The 20843-nt window shown below is 36.2% G+C and overlaps 1 protein-coding gene and 1 pseudogene across 1 annotated transcript in view; one reads left to right on the top strand and one right to left on the bottom strand.

The window, feature by feature from the left end:
- Window positions 1–20843, bottom strand: part of LOC126482095 (dynein axonemal heavy chain 12-like) — a 60340-nt gene that overhangs the window by 6391 nt on the left and 33106 nt on the right. The window lies entirely within an intron of this gene.
- LOC126482711 (5S ribosomal RNA) lies at window positions 17062–17179 on the top strand (annotated as a pseudogene).

Raw genomic sequence — 20843 nt, 5'->3', positions numbered from 1 at the left:
CTGTATGCTTATATGGCTGTGCTTGGCACTGTCTCTCTGGCAGTAAATAATTTCTTAACCAATTAATATCCTTTACAGAAAGCGCATTTCTAAACAAAAGACAAAAATTTGTATAAAGCCAACATTAACATGCAAGAAGATAAGTCATCAAATTCAGTAAGACTGTGTCACAGAATAATCAGGTTCATTACTGAATATGCAGATAAATCTACTTTAGTTGAAAAGTACCAGTACATACAAACTTTCCTTTTTGAAAAATTTTGTTCACAATTTTGTTAAAAACTATTCATCATGGGGTCAAAGGAAATGGCTATTGTTGAAAATCCATTACAAAATGTAAAATGCCAAGCTGTCAGAAATCTGAGCTTGGCAACAGTTGGAGGCAATGTGCCAACTTGTGAACTGGGCGATGGCTATCAAAAAATGATAACACTGGTAATATAATTAATCACAATGTCACTTTTATGACACTCAGTGAGACAATTTGTCAGTTCTCACCAGTAAACATTTTTCCAAATAGTGAAACTGAAGCATGTGACAGCAAATTCCTTTGATTATTAGCTCACAACATTGTGAATGCAAGAACAGGAAACAGTTCATAAAAATGATGTAAATACTAGTGACACACACAGTTTCACACAACTCATAAACTAATAACACAACAGTTTACAAAAAAGGACTTTCAGGAAAGTGTAACACAACAGTTTACGAGGCAACAGGAATTTCATGAAAGCATAACACAACAAATTATGGATATAGGACAACAGTTTACACTGCAAAATCAGGAATTTAATGATTTGGAGAATAGTATTAGTAAAAATTTCAGTGAGGTGAGCAAAATTATATGCACTGAATTACTGGACAAACTATCCAGAAAGTTGATAGAGCTAGGTAAGCAACTACAACAAGAAATAATTATTGACATATCCCACAGTATAGATTTGTTAATGGAAAAAGTATCATCCATAGACAATAAACAGGAACAAATTGCAGGTGAGTTAAAAAACCTTAGTGAAGCATGTTCTCAAATTCAGGAGAACGAAATCCCAAATGGATGCATAGGTACAAATTGTGATGGATGCAGTCAGTAAGGTGCAAGATGTATGCAAAAACTTACCTACAGAAGTATAAAAGTTAAGTCGAAGAGTAGACCAGTTTGGTTAAAAGACAAAATTTGTCGAAAAACAGAGAGATAAACTATGTGCAGATGTAAAGGAAATAACTGAAAATCTGAAGCCAGGATGCTGGATAAGGGCAGCACCCTTGATGAAAAGGTAGTGTCAGATTGCAAAATTTATATAGATACTGCAGAAGAAGCTCTAAAAGAGAAAGAAAGTCAACTTACAGCTAAAATAGATTCAGGTCTCAAGGAATCCGAGGAAAGGTTACAAGGCAGTGTTGCTAAAACTACTGACATTTCAAAACAACATTTGACAGAAAACAAACCAATGCTTTTAGACTGGTTACCACAATATGTGGGTTGCCCACGGAAGGAAAATAGTGAAGGATGCAGAATGCAGCAGCACTTGCCAGCAGCTGTAAGTGTCAAGCAGGCACAATTGCCATGTGCTATGCCACAAGCAAACATAAACATACCTGACACTGACAGCATGAGGTATTTGTCAACATTACTTGCAGATGAGGGATTACTTAGGCTTTGGCAATTTCCGATATTTACCTCTGGAGGGAAAAGAACATGCCCCATGGCCTTTATCAGAGCACATCAAAATGTTTTACCTCATACCTGGACGAAAGACCAGAAAATTAGATTTGTTGTTGGATACATGCAGGGTGACGTTTTGCTATGGGCTATGGACATGGCAGAACATTGCCACTACTATGAATAGTTTGAGAGAGTCTTTCTGGATAAATATTGGTCTGAGACCATACAAGAGAGACTCAGACATGAAGTATTCAACTCAGCTCCGTTCACTAGCAAACATGGAACCTTAAGGGGGTATTTAGAAAAATCTTTGAATAAAACCTAATACTGGATGAACCCAGTATCTCAAGTAGACATGCTGAAGATTTTAAAGAGCCATCTTCCTGCCCACATTAGGGAAAAACTCATTACCAGTCCGGAACATGACACTGAATACTTTCAATCTGTACTGGACTCAATAGATTTGATATATGAAGAGAGACCAGTACAAGTCTGTTAATACACAGATAATGCAATACAGATGGCAACCTTAACCACACAGAACAATTGAAATGGTAATGGTAATCACAACACCAACATCCGTAAATTCAACAGCAAATGTAAAAGAAATGGGCAAAAATTTAACAAACACAGCTACAATAGCAAGTAGCAAATGGCCGGCCTGTACAATTTGTGCAGATACAGGCAATAATCATCTGATCACTTGGAAAATGCAAAACAATACCAGACAGCTGAATAATCCACAAACAGTGGAATTCGGCCAGAAAAATAATGCATATATGCCAAATAACACGCAAAGCAAAGAGAATTTCAGTTGAGAGCCTCACAAGACATAATCAAACACCAACAGTCCATATAGCGGAAGTTACGCATAACTCAGAGACCAATGCCACCACGATGCCAGAAAACATGAACCAGTCATAGTAGGCCCCAATTCTGTGACCATGGAGGAGAGTGGGGGCACGAGATTGATCGGCACTTGTTTTATCAGATACGATCAAAGCAGGTATACTCTCTAAGTTGTATAATGTATAATAATATTAGAATTAGGATGTTGGAAATCACATTCCAGTATTTAAATGTTGGTTGATAAGGAAAATTCTTTGTTTTTATTGTTTTCTTATATGTTAAATGTGTAAACAATAAGATGTTTGGATGTAACAAGGAAGAATTTTACTTTTATGTGACTAAAGATGATGATACTCTAAATACAATGCTTTACCTTGTGCATGACCCAGTTTTAAACACACAAATGAACTTGTGAAATACATGGTAGCCCACAGTGCAATATACAACTCACCATGACATAAGTGGTATCAGAGTGATGCAGCGAAGCTCTTGCATGTCAGACAGATACAGCTGGAAGTGTTGGAGCAACAAAAACAAACAAGCCTTATGAGCCATAGGCTTCACTAGCATAAACAGGGACACAGAAAATTAAGGGAGAGTCTATACTACAACTGTGACTATCTATACAATACACACATACAAAGATAAACTAAGAGATTATGTACACAGAAAGGGACCCTGAACTATGACATATTTACTGAAGTTACACTACCATATACATTATATCTATATACACACAATATTTACAAATTTAAGTATTTTAAGTACATGCACTAATTATATTTGATGGACCAGAAAGTCTTGCTGCAGGTAAACAAATGAATACAATATAAATGGTAAACTGAATAAGAATAAGAGGTCACACCATGCCTATAATACACTATGTCTTTCAGAGTTATAAGGCAAGTAGAGATGCACACATGACATTAAATAAGTTTTGTGATAGCATGACTGCACACCAAAGAGAATGAATACATGGTTGAACATATGAAAAACTATTAGTAGCCACTGAGTCACTATACATTTATTTATGAAGATTTAGTTTTAAGTTAATGTTAAGTAAAAACATGGAATTTGAAAAAAGAAATCAGAACCAGGAGCTGGTACCAAAAGATGAACACAAGATGGCAACACTGGAAAAGGAATACCGACAAAAGAAACTCCAAGCAAAGAGAATTGTGAAAAAAGAAAAGGAGAAGAGTTGGGAAATATTCACCCAGAAACTAGAGCAGGATAGCAAAGGGAATCAAAAACTGCTATATTGGTTATTGAAAACTAAAAGATCTGACAGAGAAAACATAAAAAGGATTAAAACAGAGGATGGGGATATTATCAAGGACATAGAAGTTATCAGAGAAGAGATGAAGAAATATTTTGAAATATTACTGAATGGGGAAGGTGCACAAGAAAGTGACACCAAAGTCATTGAATTAGAGGAAAATCTGGCACCAATATCTTGGTTAGAAACTGAGAATTCCCTGAAACAGATGAAAAGTGGGAAGGTGGCTGGAGTAGATGAGCTGACAGCAGATATGATTAAAGCTACAGGAATCCATGGAATACAATGGTTACACTGGGTGCTGGGGGTGATATGAAAAGAAAACAAAGTGTCAGATGAATGGAAAAAAGGAATTATAATACCACTGTTCAAGGAAGGTAGTAGAAAGAAATGCGCCAACTACTGAGGAATCACACTGTTATCACACTACCTTAACATAATGGAAAAGGTCATCGAAATAAGATTGCAGAAAATTCTAGAACACCAATTAGAGGAACAACAGGATGCGTTCAGAAGTAATAGGGGACAATGGATCTCATTTTCTCCCTCCATCAGTTAATGGAGAAATATTGGGAAAAGGAAAGGACTTGATAGTAGTATTTGCGGATTTGGAAAAATCATATGACACTGTACCAAGGGATAATATATGGGAATGCTTGAGAAAAAAATAATGTTCCTGAGTCATTAATTAAAATGTCCAGATGCTGTATGATGGTCATGAGAACAGTGTACAAATAGGAGGTGGAAGATCAAAATGGTTTAAGACAAACAGAGGTGTTCAGCAAGGCAGTTCACTCTCCCCTTTACTTGTCATTACACTTATGGACACAATCATGAAAGAAATCAAGGAAGAAGAAAATGAAGATCTCAACACTTTTGTTTTTGCTGATGACATCGCCATTTCGGAGAGATGGAAATGGAGGTTCACATGAGACTAGATTACTGGAACACAAAATTTTAAAAATTCAAGTTAGCTGTGAGTAGTAACAAGATAGTGTCAATGAAGATGACCAGGACAACCATACCTTGTCACATCAACTGGAGGGGGAGAAGGTTGAATGTGTGAAAAGCTTCAATTATCTGGGTAGCATCATATCATACGATGGAAGTTCCAAACTAGAAGTCTTAAACAGAATAACAAAACGATCTAGCTTCTTCCACCAAGTATGAAACCTAATCTGGGACAAGAAGTCCCTCAAAGAGCCAAACAGACCATGTATAAAACTTATCTCCTGCCAGTCATGTTGTATAGTCTAGAGGCCTGTGTCATAAATAAGAGAGAAGAGAGTCAAATACAAGCATGTGAAATTAAGTTCCTTAGGTCAGCTCTACAAAAAACTAGAAGAGACAAAGTCAGGAATGATTATGTAAGGAGAGACCAGCAGGTGACATTGACTACAGAGGAGAGAACGAGTGCTTTGAGATTGGAGCAGTTTGGTCATGTGAAGGAATGCACCCGAATCGAACTCCACGCCAGAATTTGGAGACGGAGGTACCAGGAAGAAGACCAGTTGGATGGCCTAGAAAGAGATGGACAGAAGGAGAGAAGTAACATGGGATGTAGTGGAGAGGGAAAAGCTATTTCAGAACAGAAACCAATGGAGGTATATCGTTCACAAAGTTCCTACCCAGACCACTGGAAGGAAATGCTGATGATGATAAAGTCTGCAACGATGCATCGACCTGTCCTAAAGTGAAGAAAGATAAATGCTTGTAGAGTTTTAGGTACCACATAAAAATAAGAAGGCCCACACAGCAAGACAAATACAGTTATAACTTTATGATATGTATGAATGTGATAGTGTGTACGTATGGCAAGAAGAAAACAGTTGCAGTAATTCACATATCACGATGCTGAACTAAGGTTGAGCGCTACCAAATAATCAAAGGGTTGAAACCTAACTGCTGTGAGTGCTGACTACCCCTGAAAGAGTCAAACACCTGATTTATATTGAAATTTGTATGCAAATTTGTTACTCATGTAAACACTGTTTTACACTTGTTGTACGTAACATGTTGTATTGTTGATACAACTCTGTAAACCTCAGAATATGAAATGGTTATCCTTTACACAATGAAGATAGCAAATAAATACTGCGTTGCACTTTTAAAGACTGAATAAGTATTTGATATGATCAGTATCACCAGATTTGAGTTGTGTTTGTAAACAACAAAGTATTTTGTTCTTGGGATCACAGTTAAGTTTAGTAACAAGATGTAACTGAGCACATTTATGCCATTCCTTGGAATTTCCTCAACCCTGGTAGTGTGCAGATCCTTCCTGGAGAATGTTAGAGAGGCGAGGCCATAAGTATTTATCTGAGCAGCATGTAGTATCTATTGTAACGACTACTGTTTACTCCTTTAATTCTTTGGAACTGATAAATATGCTTCGACAAGAAGTCACTGTAAATCGAAATGAAACATACACCAACTTATGTCATAAAGGAAAACAGGATCTACTGTATGAATGTTATGTAAAGAATGAGAGTAATATGTGTACTCATATAATTGGAATTAAACAATGTAACGAAATTGTAATTTGACAATATCTACTAAAACAAAACAATGAGCAATGGAAAGGGAAGAGAATATGTTGCAAAATACAATGTATATAGATGATGATAATGGCATGCCAACAAATGAATAGGATAATCATATTTCGTAATTGTATTTATATTTTTTTATGTTATGTGTATAGTATGTGTTAAGAACACAACAGAAATTTTATGTAACATAATTGTATGAAATATGCTCAAAAACAGAGTGCAAAAACATAAAAAACCTCACTGCAAAGTGTTAAGTGTGCGTATGATATACATTGGTGTGAGCACTATAAACTAAAGATGACAATACTTCATATAACATGAACTTTCTGTGCTTGACAACATCATAAAAAATATGAATTTTCTGTGATCTACAATGTCATAAAAGTGGCAAGAAACTTACCTTGTCGACGGATGTTGGATGTACAGCTGGTGTCCCCACTGAATAAGTGAGAACAACAAGATAAAATAAATTCCTCGGTCCACTGATATGGAAACCAGTTGTCACAGCATCGATGATTTCACAAAGGATCATATTGCTGAACATGAACTTCATGAATTTGTGCAGTGAAAGCTACTGTAACTGCACAACATGGACACTCTGGTCTAGTATGAAACATGTGAGTGTGAGCTGGGACAATAATATCTGTTGTGCTGTGTGCACATGCTTCACAAGCTGAATGTTGGGCAGATACTGATTGACAACAAATGGACTATGCAGTTACAGTAAGCACTTTGTTATAAAAGAAAACTTATGTGTGTATGTGTTAAAAGAAGCTGACTTGCGCATATAAATAGAAACCATACTGTAGTGCTTTGAGAATTTCTGTATAAATTCTAGAACCACTTGGCCTTCCTCCATCTCGAACACATGGTATTTTAAACAGAAGTGAGAGAGAGATGAATCCAACCTACTGCACATTGCATGTTTGTGTGTGCAGGTCTAAAAACAGGCACAAGCAAATTGTGGACGTGGTGGCCAAACGGCGGCCAACAAGTACCTGCTGTACGATCCACAGAGTTTCAGTGTATGTGTAGAGAAGAACAAGGAGAGTTTATTCTGTGCTTTTAGTGACTGTGATGATTGTTAAGGACAAATCAAGAAATGAAATTAGACTTTAAAGTAATTCATGTGTTAGACTTGCTAGAAGAAAGATATGTTCATAAATTATGTGGTTGTTAAACTAATGCTATTGTACATGTATTTAATCGAGTCTAATACAAGATGAATTGGTTGATTTGCATACTTTCAATCATGAATTTGTCCTTTGTGCAAGTTGAAATACACCAAGACTAAACTAAAAGTATTCTGTGAGTATCCACTTTTTTCATTAGGAGAGAGAGAGAGAGAGAGAGAGAGAGAGAGAGAGCAAGAGAGAGCGAGAGAGAGCGAGAGAGTCTGGTAAATTCCCTTAACCAGCAGTACTCTTTGGAGAAAAAGTTTTTGGAGATTGACGTAGCCAGCAATCCAGAGAAGAAACTTGGCAGTGCTTATCAAGTAAGTGAACTGATGTGACAGAGGTGTGAATCCAACTACACATTGATTCTTGTCATCTAAAGTGTTAGAATATAGGATAGCTCCAATGGCCAAAAATAAAAGCTAGGCCCAAACCGGCCTGAGGTTATCAACCCACAAAAAAAGAAATAATCTCAGACACTTTGCACCTGCAAATTATGTTGGTGCACAGTACATGTAAATCCAAACATGAATTAATGAATTGCTTTGTGCCAGAGATAATATTTTCATACAAAAAAAGAGAAGAGATACGCTCTTCACTTGATTAATTTCTGTATCTCCAACTGTTTGTTTCTGTAAGTGGTAGTGGGGGGACGTATGGCTAGCTCCACCATGCCAGTATTGTTTAAAAACATGTATTCCAACTGTATATTAAAGTTATTAAGAAGCCAAGATTATCCATGTATATATTTATGCCTTGGCACCTGTCTGTTCATCATTTCACCCACAACAAGAATCCTGCATCAGGAGATTTGAAGCAGACATGAGGAATTTGCACGAGCAGTGGAGGGGTGATCCAGTAACAGCATTGTCATAATCAGCTCTATGCCCAATGGAACTAATGAGAATAAGTAGGTAACTTTAAATGAGCAGTGTTGATCTTAAATGTATTGAAATTCAAGGTCTGTTGATATTAGTACCAGTTAAAGTTCATCCAGGATATGTCTATGGTTCAATTTCTTTCAGTTATTCTTTCCAATTCATTTTTTGATTATTCAAGCAGCAATTATGAATCAGTTTTCATTATTTACCTGCCCCACCCCATATGCCACTATTCACTTCTTACCTTAATTATTACAATAATTGGTGGGTTTGAACAATACATGGGAATAAGAAGATTTACTGTGTTTATTCAAATTCCTTAATACTATTGAAACACTTATCAACTAACAATTTATGGAGGTGCTCCTTGAAAGTATCATTTGGTAAATTTGTCATTGATGGCAGTAGCTTGTTACATAGCTTCAATCTTGTGTGTTTAAAACTACTTCGGATTTTGCAGGGTCTTGTAAATTCCACATCTAGTACTTCTGTTTCTAGTTTCATGGGAATGGATAGCTATTATGCAAGCTAATTTGGAAAAAAGACATGTTGTAATATAAAGGGAATGTACAGTCAAGATGTTGAAGTCTTTCTTTAAAATGCTTTTGACATGATACTTTGCTTGTAATTCCTGCGATTACTCTTATAGCTTTCTTCCTCTACAGGAACACTGAGCACCAGGAGATAGCCAGCAATGAAATACAAATATTAATAGTATACAGAATTTACAGCCTAGGGTACAAAAATTGTAACAAATTGTAGAAATAGAGACTAATGAGGTATTCCTAAACTTTGTTTCTGAACATTTGAGGATTTTTTGATTTCTGCATTTAATGTCCATCAGCAACTTGTTATACACTTCTGCATCAGGGTATAAAACATTTTGAATCCTAGAGAGGGATTCACAGTCTATATGACAATAATTTTTACTTCTAAGAATTGAGAGATGAAAACGGGAATGCACCAGAGGATCGCAATGGTAAAAAGGCAAGGCCTAGCAGAAATCCCTGGATAAGACAGTGAAGTTAATTGATGGAAGGAAAAACTGTCGAAATTCAGCAAAATGAAGCAAGTGGAGGAGAATACTAATGTCTTAAAAATGAGATAGACAGAAAGTGCAAAATAGCTAAGCAGGAAATGGCTAGAGGACAAATGCAAGGCTGTAGAAGCATATAAAACTAGGGGAGAGATAGATGCTACCTACAAGAACATAAAACAGATATTCGGAATAAAAAAGAAGCAACTGTATGAATAACAAGAGTTTGGATGGCAGCCCAATAGTAAGGAAAGAAGGGGAAGCTGAAAAGTGGAAGAATATATACATATATGGGAAAAATATATCTAAAAACAAAGATGATGTAACTTACCAAATGAAAGTGCTGGCATGTTGATAGACACACAAACAAACACAAACATATACACAAAATTCAAGCTTTCGCAACCAATGGTTGCTTCATCAAGAAAGAGGGAAGGAGAGGGAAAGACGAAAGGATGTGCGGATGGATATGTGTGTGTGTGTGTGTGCATGCGAGTGTACACCTGTCCTTTTCTCCCCCTAAGGTAAGTCTTTCCACTCCCAGGATTGGAATGACTCCCTTAAAACCCACATCCTTTCGTCTTTCCCTCTCCTTCCCTCTTTCCTGATGAAGAGGGAAACATTCCACGTGGGAAAAATATATCTAAAAACAAAGATGATGTGACTTACCAAACGAAAGCACTGGCAGGTCGATAGACACACAAACATACATACAAAATTCAAGCTTTTGAAACCCACAGTTGCTTCATCAGGAAAGAGGGAAGGAAAGGGAAAGATGAAAGGATGTGGGTTTTAAGGGAGAGGGTAAGGAGTCATTCCAATCCCGGAAGCAGAAAGACTTACCTTAGGGGGAGAAAAGGACAGGTATACACTCGCACACACACCCATATCCAACCGCACATACACAGACACAAGCAGACATGCCTTCATAAGAAAAAGAACACAGTAACATTGATTAACACAAGCAAGCACACCTCACATACACATGACTGCCATCTCCAGCAGCTCAGACCAGCATTCTGTTTAACCACTGTTTCTCTTGCTTTCTACAATAATTTCCACTGATCTATGCAAAGAAAAACCAGATTCATAGTTAAATTTCTCATCCACTGTTTGTTCCCAGAATAGTGTAACTCAGTCAGTATTTACAGTTCTGTAAAATTTAATTTTTCTTTCTTAATTGAAACCCATTGATGGGGATGTATTATTGCTGTTATTTGAATTTTGCAGTCAGATAAACCATTTATTATGGGCTCACATGTGTTTCATTAAAGGTAATTGGACTCAGAAATAAATTATCAATCACTTTTGTACTATGTCCACCTGTTCTTGTAGTAAATCATACTGTCTCAGGGAAGTCAAATTTGTAACATCAATATCTCAAAATTCTCTTAACTGGCCCTATTCAAGATGAAATCTGTATTGAAATCTTTACATACAGTCATTCCCCAGTTATTTCTACCAAATGTTACTAGTACCACCTCCAAATGGATAATGAATTTTCCTGTTGTTTGCCTGAGGAGTGTAAGAACTGCAATCTTGTGTATTTACATCTGTTGTCGAAGTACATAACTCAAAGAGCTGGTCAATGCAGTATTCACTGAGACCTATGGCATGAGACGTCATTCCAGTTTATGTTTGTAACCACTCTGCTTTTCCTTGTACCAAGCCTGCAGCAATCTGATACAAATATGTATCTAGGTGCATCTCTTCTCCTTTAATTTATAGTCAGCTTTTGACCTCTTTTCAAGACACTATCCATTCCATTCAACTGCTGTTCCAAGTGCATCGTTGACACAACTATTTTATCATCGACAAACTCAAAGTTTTAAATTCTTCTCCCTCTTCTCTTTCCAAACTTCTACTTGGTTCCCTTCACAAAGGGCTCAACATACACATTCAATAACCTATAGGATAGGATAAGCTAAACCCTGTCACACTCCATTCTTGGCCACTGCTTCTCTTCCACTGAATATCTCTGTAGACATCAAGTAGAAATACAGTATTTTCATGGGTAATTGAAAGACTGACTCAAAGTGCCATGCTGTAGACTGATTAATTACCATGTGTTGACCATAAAAGCACTGAAGAAATACTTTTGACTATCGAATAATTATCAACTGTTATCAGCATCACACTTGTTTAGCAATCACTGCAGACTTCCTGCAATGATGTCATGTGCTATTTAAGCAATTAACCCAACTGGAGTGAAGTTATAATTTATACCAGCAGGAATCTGGGTAGTCCTTCATAGAACTGATTAACATTGTAAATCTTGCAAGTTAACAGTTGCAGGTCAACATATGTTTATTTTGTATTTGTGTGGTATTTTACTTCAGAGAAAATATTAAAAGTCCTCAGAAAGGCACTGGCCTCACTTACTACTTGAAAGTGGTCACTGGTTTATGCAAGCTATTGACATGTTAAGACTCTTCAGTTTTCCTGACATTGATTTCTTTATGGTTTTTGCTGCAGCATCACAGTTCATGTAGGTCTTTTAGATCCATAATGTTCAGAGAGACTTCCCAATTTTTTTTTTTTTTTTTAATAAGAGCGCATTATGTTACTTTTAGACTACAGTGATACCCATACACCTTATCCTTTAAATACAGTCTGCTCCTTGTCCACGAGTTGGGATTAAATAGTACCAAAAAATGTTCTTTTCCAAACTCCCACAATCTTTTTAACCTCTTATAAACAATGCATATAGTAAATTTTTTTTTTATTTTTATTTTTTTTTTTTTTATTTATTTATTTTTTTTTTTTTAAATATGCAAGTGATTCATTCACTTTCAACTGTCACACATTGCACACTTTCACAAAAAATAATTAATTTTTGTATCACAAAAACAAAGTAAATGACTCTGATATGGTGACATTAGCAAGTCCCTTGGATCTGACTGCAATGATATTGGATAGCTTCTGCTTCATTTATGGTATCTGCATCCCAATCTCCAGCAGCAAACAGCTTTCTTCAGGTAAGCGTAAAAATGTTAGATTGTAAGTCTTTCACACCACTGTCCATCAATCTTGCTATAGTTTCTTCTCAATGGCACAAAGCTTTCTTTTTCATATAGTCTATATAGTCTAATACCATCTGTGGTGTAACAAACACCTTTACGCAATCAGATGAAAGATGTTTCTTTAAAAATATTGTTTAGAGTGATAGCCTCTTGAGAATCATATGTGACTAATGTTGATTAAGAATAATATCACGATAGAGCCTGATCAGTCATGACAAAAACTTCACCTGGGTTTTAATAATGCAATGATTTATAAGAAAAGTAACTGGCTGTTAATAATACTGTAATAAAATGTATGATGAGAAAAATGTTTACTAGCATGAAACATTGAAAACAACTTGTCATTTAAATTAATATTTGCTATCAATTTAAAGAAGTTACATTAACAAAGAAAGAAGATACCAAAAGGATGCAGTACCCTTTATCAATTAATCTGAATAATAAATATTTATCATAAAACGAGAATGTAAACTATGATACTCATCACTTGTAAACCAAGAAAGTATAAACTGAAACTGACTGACAAGATGTATGATCATTCAGATTTTGTTGAGTGAAGAAATCCAGTATAGTCTCACAACAAATTTATTTTAGTAATGTTAACAATTTACTAAAAAGCACAATGTTATAGTAAAGTTGTAAGTAGTTAATTAAGATAATTTACACATCATCTTTCATCTTAGTGTGGGGATCTGTGATGTTAACAAGTTGTTCCAAGAAACAGTTGAATGAAGCTTAAGGGAAATGTCACACTATTCTGGGATGTTATGTGATTCACTATGAAAATATTGTTCTAGTTAATATGAGATTTGTTCACCCAATGCACAGAAATGTTTCATAACAGCAAAATAATACAGAAGAGCTCTGTAAAGGATATTTGTGTCATTTTGTAGCTGAAAATTGTAGAGCTCTCTTACAGCCCATGTTCCTCTGTAACAGAAAGCAAGTCACACAGCACAAAGAAACTATGAGAAGGTAACTACAAGAAAATGGTCAAGGTAAAAGCTCATGAACAACATCAGGTGACAGATCATTAGTGAAGTTGTTGGATCAGTTAACATACAACGAGAGCCTTTTAACACTTCGTTTTGGCTTCCAAGGTGAAGGATTCAGATAAGAGGGGCTGAAATAAGAGGTCCTTTGTGATAGTGGTAATAAAAGAAGACTTTCAAGAAATAACATAAGAACAAGTCTACTAGGTCAGTTGTGACTTCTGAGAGCAGCACCTACATGGCAGTCAACCAACACAACAGCAGTGCAGTTTCACTTTGCATGGTGGCAGCCAGTCAGCTGGTGATAGTATCAGGTATATAGTGGCTCATCAAAACATTTCTGCACACACAAATGATGCATAAGTCATGTGGTGCAATTAGCAGTGCAGCTCCAAGTAGAAAACTTCACTTTGCAAGGTAGCAGCCAGGCAGGTGACTACAGTAGCAGCTACATAGTCACTCATCAAGACATCACTGCATACACACACATGATGTATCAGCAGTTTGGTGGTTAGCAGTGCAACTCATTAGGTGAGCTGTACCAGCCCCAAGAGGAAAACTTTTTTGGAGTAATTAGTTGCAGAAGTGTTTTAGATAAATGTATGACTCACTTTTTGTGTTTGTTTCAATACAAAATCATAGAATATCAAAGTCCTTAAGAGTAGAGAGTATTAATATTACTAGACACCAATTACTAGAAGCATCATGGAAAATACTTTAAACAAAGTATTAGAAAAACTGGAAAAGTTAGAACATTTAGACGAGCTGTCAAACAGTACTACAAATTAAAAACACAAAGGGAAGAGTTAGCTAAAACATAAACTCTCCAGAAACATAAAATCTCCAATATAGAAACACATTTAGTAAATTTAACTAAGAAGTTACATACTGAGCTAGACAAATCTTCTGTTTTGGAAGGCAAAAGTATAAGTAACCAAATCTCAGATACACATGGATATGTAGAGACACCTGAACATTGTATAAAGGATGTTTCAGAAGTGATGGTCAATATTCAGGGATATGACAGGAATGATCATTTGAAACAAAAAAGTCAAGTAAACATGGGCTCTAAAACACATACTGTAAGAGCTATAAGCAATTCTTGATCTTCAATACTGTGAAACAAATCTCTTCTACTGCAAGTTCTTTGCTTTTCATATTTTGGGAAATGGTAGTATGGACCAAAACAAGAAAAAAAGTGCAGAAAACACGCGTTCTAAAATGTATTCTTTAAGAGCGAAGAGCACTTGTTCATCTTTGTTACTTTGAAACACAGCTCTTCTAACGATCAAGTGCTTGTAACCTTTAAGGTATGCATTTTAGAGCACATGTTTACTGGACATTTTTTTCTTATTTTAGTCCATAATACCACTTCCCAAAATATGGAAAGCAAAGAACTTGCAGTAGAAGAGATTTGTTTCACAGTATCAAAGATCAAGAATTGCTCACAGCTCTTAAGGTATGCGTTATAGAGCCCATGTTTACTTGAAATTTTTGTTTTGAATGATCTTTCCAGTCATATCTCTGAATATTGACCATTACTTCTGAAACACCCTGTAGAATTTAATGAAGTAGTTAGTGAGAGTAATGCTTTAACTAATTTGGAGGGATGGAAAACTGCATTAGTGGGAAAGAAAGTACACTTTAAAGATAAATCTGTAGCACACCTAGTTCTTAGTGGAGTACCATAGAAAGCCAAATAAAATTTACGTGTCACAGTGAGTATACAATTATCATAAACCTATGAATGAAAGATATTTATGTTGTCTGTTAAATGACAGACTGATTTATGATTTTGCCACATGTTAAGAAGGTAGGCTTATTCATAAAGATATTAAAATTACCACACTAAATTTAAATTTCATGGCAATAGTTTTGGAAAGCAAGTGAATATTTAAAGTAAGCTTAAGTCAATAATGAGTTTTACAAGGAAAGTGTCAGTTTTGACTGCAGTATAGCTCTGTAGCTCTGGAAAGTAGAACTATGAGTGGAGATATTCAAGGATATAATATTTTAAGTTTTGTGTGTGTGTGTGTGTGTGTGTGTGTGTGTGTGTGTGTGGTTTGAGGATCTTATGGGTGCTCAATTGGAAGGTTATCAGTGCTCTAACAATGATTAAAATAAACGAATGTATAAGAACGGAAACTGTCGTACATGCATGCACATGAAATGACTACGGAATTAGTCTATTGCACAGGCATTTTCACATGCACTAAAACCAGTGAGGAGGCAAGATAGCTAACTGAGAAATTAAAACAGAGGGAAAACAAAACACGGAAGAGCTAAAAGAACAGTACAGGGAAATGTGACTGGCTGACCACTTACAAAAAACTTGGGTGAGCCAGCCACCCAGTTGCCACATTAAAAACATCTCCCCAAAATCTTGTTAAAAACGTGGCACAATTCACAAAATTTTAAGTTTTATGGCAACAAGCACAGGAATATGGATATAGATGGATTATTAAGCCATGAATACAAATTATGTAAATTAACAGGTCATTTAATGTTTATTGGGAAAGTAAGGTTGATGGATGACTCTGTACTATATCAGCCATCTTACGGTACGTAGCTGTTCTGCACCCAACAGTGAGAAATGCGTTGTTTAACACATTGAGGGGAGATAAACATTTGAGATATATTTAGAGCCCAAAACCCAGTGGTGGTTAGGTGACCTTCTAATTGAGTACACATAGAGGCATTGCAATTGTAATGATACTCAAATAATCTGTGTCTGAATGGAAAAGGCTTTTGTTTGTTTCATAAGTTAATAATTAAGTGTTATTGATTTAATAATTGTAATTATTATTATTATTATTATTATTATTATTATTATTATTATTAATTCTTAAATGAAAAGATGCAAAAATTTATATATTTACAATGTCTGTTCTAAAATTATGGAACTTTGTCCACAAAACTTTTCTGTGGTTACCTTTTACTTATTGTGTATGGCCTCCTTCAAAATACTCTCCTCTATGATTGATAAACTGCTCTCAATGCTGTATACATTTCCAGCAACTGTCTTGGTATATCGCTCAATGAACTGCATGAAGCAGGGCTTCGGATTTTTTTATCTTGTCTACCATTGCAAATATTCATCCTTTCCATAGGGTCTTCAACTTTGGAAATAAAAAAAGTCTGCAGGGGCCAGGTCTGGAGAGTATAGAGGATGAGGCAGCACAGTGATCTGTTTTTTGTGCAATAGCGATGCACCCACAGGGATGAATGTGCAGGTGTGTTTGAAATGTGACAGTCCAATTAATAGTGCATAAATATTAACCATAAACAGTAGTTTCTGACATAGAGGTATATGGAAATATGTACTTGTGAAAAAGTTATGAAGGAAATGATTACAGAATCTTAATTGCACTAATGTGTAGAAGTCTGTTAATTGGTAGGAACGTTTTATACGATATGAATCTCCTGTAACTAGTAAATATAGCAAGTGTATTGTTAACATTTGATACCTAAGTGTTTATACTTGCTTCAACTTATATAAAGATTAGAATCACTCATATATTTAATATATAAGAATCTATGTAATCTTTAAAATGTAGCATTTGTTTTAGGCTGAGAGCTTTAATTGTTAATTAATTGAAAAAAAAAAAAAAAATTGCAACGGCCTTGCCGCAGTGGATACACCGGTTCCCATCAGATCACCGAAGATAAGCGCTGTCGGGCGTGGCCGGCACTTGGATGGGTGACCATCGGGGCCGTCATGCGCTGTTGCCATTTTTCGGGGTGCACTCAGCCTCGTGATGCCAATTGAGGAGCTACTCGACCGAATAGTAGCGGCTCCTGTCAAAGAAAACCATTATAATGACTGGGAGAGCGGTGTGCTGACCACATGCCCCTCCTATCCGCATCCTCAGCTGAGGATGACACGGCAGTCGGATGGTCCCGATGGGCCACTTGTGGCCTGACGACGGAGTGCTAATTGAAAAATGGTTCTAAACAATGCCGAGGATTGTGTCTGGTTTTGGATTTTAGACAGAAAGCATGTAGCTTGTTGTGCATGATTTATTTCATTATTGGAAGTATATTACAACTTGTTTCAGATTTGTCAAGATGCTTTTAATTAATTTGAAATTATAATAAATGTTCAGTAGAAATAAAAAACAGGATTAATTATTTAAAAAAATAACTTTATAGTTATTTTTTTACAGTTACTGTTTCAGGACTTATGCTGTGAAACCCCTAAGAACGTTATATGTTGTTGTGATACAAGAGCCATGAATTGTCTTGCCACATCTCAGGCCAATTCCTTCTCACATTTTCTTGCAAGCATTGCAACATGTCCTGATAGTACCATCGATTAACAGTCTCTCCCTGTGGCATGAATTCATAATGAACTAATCCCCCAAAGTCAAAGAAAGCTATCAGCATGGCTTTGATATTTTACCTGACCAGACAAGCTGTTTTTGGTCTTGTAAAACCTTTCCTCACCCATTATGAAAATTGAGCCTTGGTTTCAACATTGTAACTCTGGACCCAAGTCTCATCACCAGTTATGATTTCCTTACAGAACCTCTCATTCTCATTTGCATGATCCAAAAGCTCCTCACAGATTGCGAGGCAAAGGTCTTGGTGGACTTGACTCATGAGCAGTGGACAGACTTGGTGGCAACATGATGCATTCCAAGATGCTGTGTCAGGGTTTCATGACATGATCTAACTGAAATGATAACTCTTCTGTCTTCAATTGGTATGCACAATTTTGCTGACATGAGCATTTTTAAACTGCATGAACCATTTTTAACACTGAGCATGGCTTAAGCACTCATCAAAGAAGGCTTACTGCATCATTCACTGTGTCTCTGTAAATGTTTTCCTGAGTTTCATGCAAAATTTAATGCACACGCATTACTCCTCTAACTCTGCCATCTCTAAATTCACAGTCCATGTGACACAACAATAGGACTGAGCAATAACTAACAGACATACAACAATGAAAATTCCAGCCATTCATATTAAACTCATGCATGTGCAGGGATGCCAACAGCATTTCACTCCAGCACACCATTGGCACGAAATTATGAATGTTCTGGAATTATTTGAACAGATCTCATACACAATTTAAATCAAAAGTTTAAGTATTTCCAGAATTTAAGGAATATTACTGAGATCCATTCATTTTTGTCTGCTCTAGTTGAAAGCTATGTGTTAACTGTAATTATTGGTCAATTGATAGAGCATAAACTCAATGTTAAAAAATAAAAAAATAAAAACTTGAGCATTAATGCACTGACAAGTATTCACATTACTAGAGCTAAATATTAAACGAATATTAGAAGTATTGAAGATTTATTTTTGTGATGCATATGGCACTCTTTATGTGGGTTCTTAGCATCACTAGAAATTGAAATGTTAAGAGAGTGTAGATTGAACTGAATGATGTTAGCAGATAATAAAACTTATGTACTACTTTTAGTTAAGTAAAGAGAGGAAAAAAGATCTCATATACACATTAACACTCAGGAGACTCTGCTACTTTGCAGATTAGGTGAACTCATGACCATGAGGTTCTGAATTAATTGCTTCATTACTTCTTATTTAGTTTCCCAGGGAGCAATTTCTTCCTCTTCAATTATCCTATTGTCTATAATTTATAACCCTCTCTTATTGTTCTACCTTACATCATGAAAGTAGAAGGCAAAGCCTGTTCTTTATACATAAAGAGTACTCCTAATGAAATAACGATTGTAAGCTCTATCTGAGTAAATGGGATTTTCTACCCTTGACTTTCTCTTATAAACAATGTTTGCATTTTGTATATATTTTATATGGGTGGTTTGGTCATATAATGTGTTAAATATGTACAGAGATACTTGTAATCAAATAAGTAAATTTCACAGAGCTGAGGGATGGCAAAGGGTAATGCACAAAAGACATATTGATGAAGGCAATTGTTTCTTTCATTTGGATACCTGGGTGAGAAGGCTGTGGGTATTATGACACACTTGTTAGTAACATCAATTACACAGCGAGAGAAGAAAGGTTGGCAATAGTAACACAAAAAGTGGAAGGTGACAAGAAAGCATAAATGGGATGGCAAGGAACATGAACTGTTTTGCTGAGGCCACAATACACCACATTAGCATTATCATCAATAAGAAAACATAGATTACTTGTATAACAGAAGAGGAGTGAAATTAATCTAAAAGACTTATGTTATCTCAGGAGAGTGTGCAAGTGCTGCAACTGGAGATGATGGTATAGCAGCTGAGATGATAAAGTGGGGAGGCAACAAAGCAATAGACAACATGACCAACATAATTCACCAGATCTGGAGAACAAAGAAGTTGCCAGAAGGATGGAAGAATGCAATTGTAGTACCAATACACAAGAAGGGGGACAACAGAGATGCAAATAACTACAGAGGAATATTGGTACTAGAGGTCAGATACAAGGTGCTCTCAAAACTATTGCTCAGGAGAGTAGAAGAACAGGTAGAAAGTACAGTTGGCGACTACCAAGCGGGATTGAGGAAGGGAAGAGGTTATGTAGAACAGATATTTATCCTGAAGCAACTGATAGAACATAGGGCCTTAAAAAACAAAAACAAAAAACAATAACCTTCGTGGACTTAACAAAGGCGTATGACTCCATCAACAGACAGACTCTTGTTTTGATCCTGAAGAACAGAGGACTTGAAGGAACTACACAAGAACTCATAACAGAAATTCTGACAGACACAAAAGCAAGGGTGAGATTCAGAGGAGCACTGTCAGAAGAATTTGAGATCAAGATTGGTGTTAAACAGGGAGATGGATTGTCACCATTGTTGTTCAATATAGCACTGGACGAAGTGATCAGGCAGTGGAGAGCAATAAATGAGGAAATGAGAATACCAAAGACCCATGTGGGGGACAAAAAGGACAACAGGGCTCAAGTGGACTGCCTAGCATTTGCAGATGACATAGCAATGGTAAGTGGGACGGAAAAAGACGCAAAGACACAACTCGACAACTTAAGTAAGGTAGCCATAAAGGTGGGACTGAGGATCCCCTATAACATGACAAAGACATTAAACACCACTGCAGACTGGGAAATACCAGAAGGCACTGTGCAAATGGTGGACAAATTTAAACACCTGGAAGAATTTATAACAGGAACGAACAGGAGCAGGGAGAATAACAGAGAGGATAAAGAAGATGAGGTCAGCCTTCTGCATGACGAGAGAGATATACAATAAAAAGAAAATATCCACAGAGGCAAAGGTAAGCCACTACAAGACAACACTGAGGAATGCAGTATTATATGTTGCTGAGACGATGACACTAGGAAGAAATGGGGCAGAACAACTAGAGAAAGAAGAGAGAAAAATACTGAGAAAAATAATAGGTCCCAAAAGAGGTGGAGAGAGATGGATGTGAAGACCTAGGGAAGAATTGTA

This window comes from Schistocerca serialis, chromosome 5 (genome assembly GCF_023864345.2).
Source record: "Schistocerca serialis cubense isolate TAMUIC-IGC-003099 chromosome 5, iqSchSeri2.2, whole genome shotgun sequence".
Lineage (NCBI taxonomy): Eukaryota > Metazoa > Arthropoda > Insecta > Orthoptera > Acrididae > Schistocerca > Schistocerca serialis.
The sequence above is the reverse complement of the archived record's forward strand: the minus strand, read 5'-3'. Positions and strand labels throughout refer to the sequence as shown.